This window comes from Populus nigra, chromosome 2 (assembly GCF_951802175.1).
Source record: "Populus nigra chromosome 2, ddPopNigr1.1, whole genome shotgun sequence".
Taxonomy (NCBI): Eukaryota; Viridiplantae; Streptophyta; class Magnoliopsida; order Malpighiales; family Salicaceae; genus Populus; species Populus nigra.
The window spans coordinates 4104368-4112021 of record NC_084853.1 but is presented as its reverse complement, the minus strand read 5'-3'; positions in this window follow the sequence as shown (position 1 = coordinate 4112021).

Sequence of the window (7654 nt, the reverse complement as noted above, 5' to 3'; positions counted from 1 at the left end):
CATAGGAATCAGCATTTACACAGGCACCTCTTTGAACAATATCAGCTCGCAAAGGAATAGTTTGTTTGGAAGTCCCCAGGAGCTCCTGATAGTAGGAGACGAACACGTTACCAACCTCTTCAGCTGATGAAGTTAGCGTGCCATCACTACGAACTATAGCTGGAATATGGTGCCGTCTGTGCCGTTGGCTCATTAAGGAGTGGAAGAAACGGGTTCCTTTGTCACAGTCTTTAAAGAAGGCGCACTTCAACTTTTGACCATAGAACATCTTTTCAGCTGATTTAAGATTAACTAGAGTCAACCTCTGCTGCTTTTCCAGTGCAAGAAGGTGACCATTATCTCTGTCATTCTGAAGATGAAACTGAGTATCATCCAGCTCTTTCACTGCTCTTGCAACCCTCTCCGAAATGTGACTAAAGTGAAGGTTGTTCAAAGCTTTCAGCCCGCCCTTCAAGTTCTTGAGTTTTTTACAGAGGATATACATGTGTGACCCATAGATGTCCAAGGACCAGTGCTGGGTGATGGCTTCCAAGAACTGTGGATGAGCAGCCCACATGTTGAAAAACTTGAAGTTCCTTTTGCCACAAAGCTCCCGTGGACCTAGTTGGACAGTAGATGGGGAGTGGTCTGAGAATGCTCCCGGGGTACCAAAGTGGACATGGGTCATTTGTTGCAGAGAGAACCACTGGGGGTTTGCCATTACTCTATCTATCTTTGTCCAAATTGTACCGTTTGTCCATGTAAAATGGGAACCCGTCGAGTTCAGGTCAGCAATCCCAAGATCAGAACAACACTCCCTGAAGTCTGAGGTTTCGTAGTTAGAAACTGGCTCCCCGTTGTGCTTGTCTTCCTGAGAGAGGATGGAGTTGAAGTCACCAAGAAGTAGCCATGGATCCTCCGTTCCCCATCTCCTTAGATCCTCCCACAGAGCTCTCCTGGCAGTGATGGTATTGAAACCATATATGAAGGTGGCTGAAAAACAGAATTGTTGCACCAAGCTAGTAACCAGAACGTGAATGCCCTGGGCAGAGAAGTGAAGCATCTCAACCTTCACTGTTTCAGGGTTCCAAAACACTACAATACGAGCATAAGCTGCAGCTTCAGCATTGCTAACAAAGTTCCAAGTCCTCAACCGAAGCTTGTGCATGCAGGCAACCTTTGACATAGACAACTTGGTCTCTAGAAGACCACAGACATCAATCTTTTTACTCTTCATGAGGCCAGCGACCTCATGTTGTTTGAGAGGGCTATTAATCCCTCTCACATTCCAACAGTGAACAATCATAAGTGAGGAAGGGTGGGAGGAGCCCCACCACTGCCAGAAGCTCTATTAGAATTCCTTGAAATTGAGCTCCTGGAGAGCATACCTGAACCTGGACGTTGGGGAGCCGGGTTGCCAGCAAGAGGAACTAAGGATGCAGGTGCTTTCCCCTTTGATGATGGCAGTTCACATTCAGCAGGCAAAGATGGTTGCTTCTGTCGCTTGTTACCTGAGTTGTGTCTTCTTTTACGAACAAGTTGCCACTCCTCTGAACCTGTATCTGTGGTCTTGGAACGAAGTTGCATCTCCTGAGCTACACAAACAGTGGGGGCAGCGACCTCAAAGGCATCCACTGGAGGATTTAGAACAGGGAAGACTTCAACGTGGGAGGCAGCAGCAGGTGGGGCAGAGCCGGCCTTCTCAACTGATGTGGCTTCATCCTTACCTGTAGAGCACGCTTCAGAGGAGTGGCCTTGCACTTTACAATGCTTGCAAAAATTAGGCAGCTCTGCGACAGACCCTAGACGGGCAAAAACATTACGCCTCTTGTTTGTAGCAATAGGTTGCTGACTTTCCTTTTCCAGAGGTCTTGCCACCGCTGGGGTAGGGGGAGAGGAGCAAGAGCTCGTGTTGTGCCCAAGAACTTTACACAACTTGCAGAATCTAGGAAGTGTCTCATATATCACCGGTTGATGCAGAGTGGAACCATTGGGTAAGTTAATGACAATAGAAGATTTGAGATCAGCAAGCAGGTTCAGTTCTACAAGAACTCTAGCATAGGAAATTCTGGACATGGTAAAGGTGAGCTGGTCACTCTGTATAGGTGTGCCTAATTTGCTAGCAATCTTAGAAAGGCATCTAGGAGACCAGCATTTTAAAGGCAAGCTTGGGAATTTAACCCATACAGGGACACAGGACATCTCAGCCGTTCCAAAATCGAAGTACTCTGGCATGGCTTTGAGGATCAGTGGTCGGCCATAGATCAAATAAGGTCCATTAGCAAGCACAGCAAGTTTGTCATCCACAGTTTTGAATTTGTAAACTAACCATCCAGAGGCATGTATTGTCAAAGAGGCATCACACTTCCAAGAGCTGGAGATAATATTGTTCAAAGCCTTAAAACCAGGCGACTTGCCAGCTACATAACCCACAATACAGTGTTGCCATACATCATAATTATTGTCCAAATCATCCAGTAACAAGTCACAGGGTAAATCATCACAGGGAGATGAGGAGGACAGTTTAGGGCCTGTGATAAAGTTGCGATTGGAGGCAAACAAATCTCGCCATTTCTCAACAGGAGCAGGAGAATGAGAAGTACCTGAGTGAGAAGCCTCTGCAGGAGCGGAGATAACAGCTGGAGGGTTATGATCTGCCACGGCAAGGTCTGGGATGCTGTGTTGGGAATCAGGCACGGGAGAGGGACCCTTCTTCGGTGAGGTAGCCACTGGACCACTGGATTGACCAGAACGACATAGAGGGGGAACCCCCGAAACACTGTGAGGAGTATTAGCAAGATTGCTGTCCGTAGGAGGCACCGGGGAGCAAAAGAACTTGGAACTACTCCCAGATGCAGAATAATCCACTTCGTCTTCAGCATAATCTTCATCATCAGAGCAGTCTTCAACAAGCACATGGTCAGGAGTAGAGGGAGAATAGACGATCTGTTGGGGGACAGACCCTTCTTCAGCAAAAATCAAGAATTTATCAGGGCTGGACCCACCGGCCACCACAGTGGAAGGGGGGGGAGGAGACGGAGGGGAAGGGAGAGGAGGGCTGGAAGGGATGGGGGGAGGAAGGGGTGGGGCAGCAAGAGCAAGAACAGAGTTGAGGGGTTGTTTTTGGACAGCGGGTCGGCGGGAAGGTCTCTTGTTTTTGGCCATGAAGGAAGATTAAAGCAGAGAAGCATGGAGGGGGGAAGCTACAGTAACCGAAATTTCAAATTTCAGCTGGCGCCATGGACAAGGGAAACTGTTCCCGTGAGGGGAAGGAGAGCTTCTCTCTCTTGTTTCTCTCTACTGAGAGCTCTTTCTTGATTACTACTGAGAGCTCTTTCTTTTTTTTTTTTTTTTTTTTTTTTTGATCAAATGTAAGAATTGTATAGATCAAAAAGAAGCTGGAGACCAGCAATACAAGGAAAAGGGAACAAAAGCCCCTTGACCAAAATAAAAGCAAGACAAGCATGCTGAACTGAAAGCAAAGGGAACAGACTCCCTTGTACAACTAAGAGAACTCATTCCCTGGATCAACCTATAATCAAAGGGAACAGGCTCCCTTGAGAAAGCAACAAAGCCATAAGGCAAAACAAACTAGCATACTATGAACATCAGCTAGGAGACCCAAAAACTGACAGCGGAACTCCTTCCAATCCAGATGAGAGCATGCTGTGAACAACCGAGATCCAAAAGCCAAACTGAGCTGAGTAGCTCCTCAAGCCATCTTCCACCAGGGTTGAATAGCTTCAGCTTCTAGTAAGAAGAGCAAGAGAGAGCCCATGCAAGCGAGAGAGACCAAAACATATAACTAACAGCCAAGCCGAGCCATGCAAATTCACAAGCTGACATCCACTAAAATTTGCAAAGCAGCTGCACATTGAATAACACAAGCCCATTTTTCCCAAGCGTCGGAGCAGCTTCAGCCTTTCACAGCCGCGCTCCCGCACAGGAACAGGGGACCACACAACCTCAACATAACCATGCAGAACACATCACCATAGATCAGCCGAAAATAAACTCAACGCCAGCAGCCAAGAACAGTGCCAGCAGAGCATCCATGCGGAGCAACAAATACAGAGAAGAAGACAAAAACAGCCCATCAGCTAACTATGCAACGCCCAGCCAGAGGGAAGCCGACAGCCTGCCAAGAGCCATTCCATGCAGGGAAGACAGAAGCCAATAGCACTCAACCAGGTGCCAACCAGAGTAATGAAAATATCGAGGGCGCAGAGGATCATCAAAGTAGGGACGAGAAACCATGCAATAGTCATGCACGTCAAAGTTACCAGCCAAATACAACCTGACATCCTCACAAGAGACAGCCAATGGGCACCCATTCAACTTTACAGATGCTGCAACACCATGCAAAAGAACATCACCCAATGAAGCCAAGCCAGGAGACTTATTAAATCCCCATGCAGAAACAGAGGAACAGAGGCTAAGCAGTGCAGGGACGTGGAAACCATGCATGTCCCATGCAAAACGTGAAATGTGGATGTCGTCAGCCAACCTTGCAGAGTTGATAGAGGCTCAGCAGGGAACAGCCAAGACGAAACAAATAAATAAATACACGTGGGCCGCCAGGATCAGAAGCTTCCAAGATAAGAACCAGCCAATCAGAGATGCTCATCCTCAGCCAAAATAAATACAGCGTAGAATGCCATGCAAACACCATGCAGTATTTAATGAACCAAAGAGAATGGGTAAATGAAGAAGGTTTGCCAAACGAACTGTAAGCCGCCCCCACTTTGCCCCCTATTTGGAAGAGCCACGAAGATCCATGTTCAACAAACAGCATGCTGAATCAGAGAAGCCAAAACAGCAGGACAACGACCACTGCCATTATAGTCACAACACTGTTATCCCATCCAAAAGAGAGTTCACCCGGCAACATTAAGGGGTGGGTGATTTTTCTCGTGGAAATGCAGCACCATGAAGAAAAGAATTTGAAATTTCCGAAAGACAAGGTCAGGTAAGGTACTCTTGCCCTCAAAAATTCTTTTGTTCCTCTCCTCCCATATCAAGTATACTATCATGCTGAGAGAGGCTCTGCGCATTCTTGCCTCGAAGTTCTTCTTTCTTGAAGGCAAACCTCTCACTGCACTCTTGAGAGTGGCCATACGCTTGGTAATGTTCAACCAGGCTTTAATCTTGTTCCAAAGAGAAGATGTCCAAGTGCAATCGAAAAACAAATGACCATGGCTCTCCGCTTCCTGTGAGCAAAAGATGCAGAGAGTGTCAGTGGAAATGAACCTCAATCTATCTCGAGTTCGGAGTTTCCCAAGCAGAGCTAGCCATAATATGAAGTTGCATCGGGGCAGAGACCATTGCTCCCAAACAATCTTCTCCCAGGGAACTGCTGAACTTTGGGGCCTAAGAGAAGCATAGGCATTAGAAGTGAATCCACCTTCTCTCCGCTCCCAGTCAGCCATTAGATCAATAACTACTAGATGGCTCCCATAGCTCTGGACAAGCTGGTTCTTTAGAAGAACAATAGACTTCCACAGTGGAGACGAAGTTTTATGGGCCTGAATATTCCAAATGGAGTTGGCATGTAAATAGTAGTGGTGTATCCATCGTATCCAGATGGAATCCTGCTTCTGATGTATGTTCCAGAGCTGTTTGGCAATGAAACTGTTGTTACTGATTTGAATATTAAGCAAACCCAGTCCTCCCTCTTTCTTTGGCAGGCAAACCGTTTTCCATGCCACAAGAGCAGACTTACATCGGCCTATATCTCCTGTCCACAAGAAATTTCGACAGAGACAAGTAATTTGTCTGATGACAGCACACGGCATAGGAAAAATGCTAACCCAGAATTGCACCATACCATATAAAACTGACTTAATGAGCTCCAGTCTACCAGCATATGTAAGATGTTTACCCACCCATGCTTGAATAGTTGCTTCTAACTTGTGGAGAAGCGGTGAAAACTGACTTGCAAGAAGCCTGTGGGGGCTGAGAGGCACACCAAGATACCTGAAAGGGAAGGAGCCTTCAGAGAAACCCGTATCTAGCAAAATGGCTTGCTTCAGACTTACAGCAACACCACCAAAATAAATTGATGATTTGGAAATATTAATATCCAAGCCAGATGTTTGCCCAAAGAGCACCAGTTGCTGGAGGAGAATTTGAACTGAACACCGATCCCCTCGGCATAGCAGCATAACATCATCAGCAAAAGATAGATGAGTAATGCCAAGAGGCTTGCATTTCGGGTGGAAATGAAAGGAAGGATTCTGGGATACTAAGCTGAGCATCCTACTGAAATATTCCATGCAGGTTATGAATAAATATGGCGACAGGGGATCCCCCTGTCGCACCCCGCTTTTTCCAGGGAAAAACCCAAACAGCTCCCCATTGACAGCCACTGAATATGAAGCTGTTTCCACGCAAGTCATCACCAAATGAACAAATCTATCAGGGAAGCCAAGGAGTAGAAGCAGATGTCGTAGGAATGCCCATTGAACTGAGTCAAAGGCTTTCCTAAAATCAATTTGTATAAGGCATCTAGGGGAGGTTCTTTTCCTTTCGTATTGCCTGATAAGCTCCTGCAAAAGATTGATATTATCAGCCATTCGACGACCACCTAGGAAAGCATTTTGCATGGGGCTGATGATGCCATCAAGAGCATGTCCCAATCTGTCAGCTAGGATTTTTGAAATGATTTTGTAAACGACGTTACAGCAAGAAATGGGCCTGAAATCACTAGCTGTAGTAACATGAGCAGATTTCGGCACCAGTGCAATGATAGAGTGGTTAATCTGTTTTAGAAGCTGCCCTGTTTGGAAAAAATCTTGCACGGCAACACAAAGATCCTGCCCAACCACATCCCAAGATTTCTTGAAAAAGAAAGATGAATACCCGTCAGGCCCCGGGGATTTGTGATCACCAATGCTGAAAAGGGCTTTTTTGATATCATCATGTGAGACAGCAGCTAACAAAGAAGCTTGAGAGGCGGTATCAAGACGAGGTCCACAGCAGACAATAGTCTCATCCAGAGGAAGTGTGGTGCGTGAAGAACCCAGGAGCTGCTGGTAATAGCTGACGAAGACATCCCCTACCTCAGCCATGGAGGTCGTGAGTGATCCATTATTGCCGCGAATGGCAGGAATGAAGTTCTTCTTGTGCTTGTGACTCATCAAGGCATGGAAAAAACTGGTCCCTCTATCGCAGTCCTTGAAAAAGTTGCATTTTAATTTCTGGCTGTAAAACATTTTTTCCGCTGATTTGAGGTTGACAAGGTCCAAGCGAAGCTTTTTATCCTGAGCCAACAAATGTTCATTGTCCTTGTCATTATGCAAAAGAGCTTGATGCTGCTCCAGGTCAGCCTCAGCTCGGCGTACTCGCTCCGAAATGTGTCTAAAGTGTAATTTGTTGAGCTGCTTCAGGGGAGCTTTCAGAAGTTTGAGCCGCCTGCATAAAACATACATGGGAGAGCCGTGTACCGCTGCTACATGCCAGTTTTGCAATATAAGAGACTTATAGTCTTGATGCTCAACCCACATGTTAAAGAACTTGAAGCTAGCACGATGTCTCTGATGTAGAGGGCCAATGCTGACTGCTATGGGAGAGTGATCTGAGAATGCACCAGGGGTGCTGAAATGCACATGCACTGATCGTTGAAGACCCGACCAGTAAGGATTCACCAAGACCCTGTCAATTTTGCTCCATATCT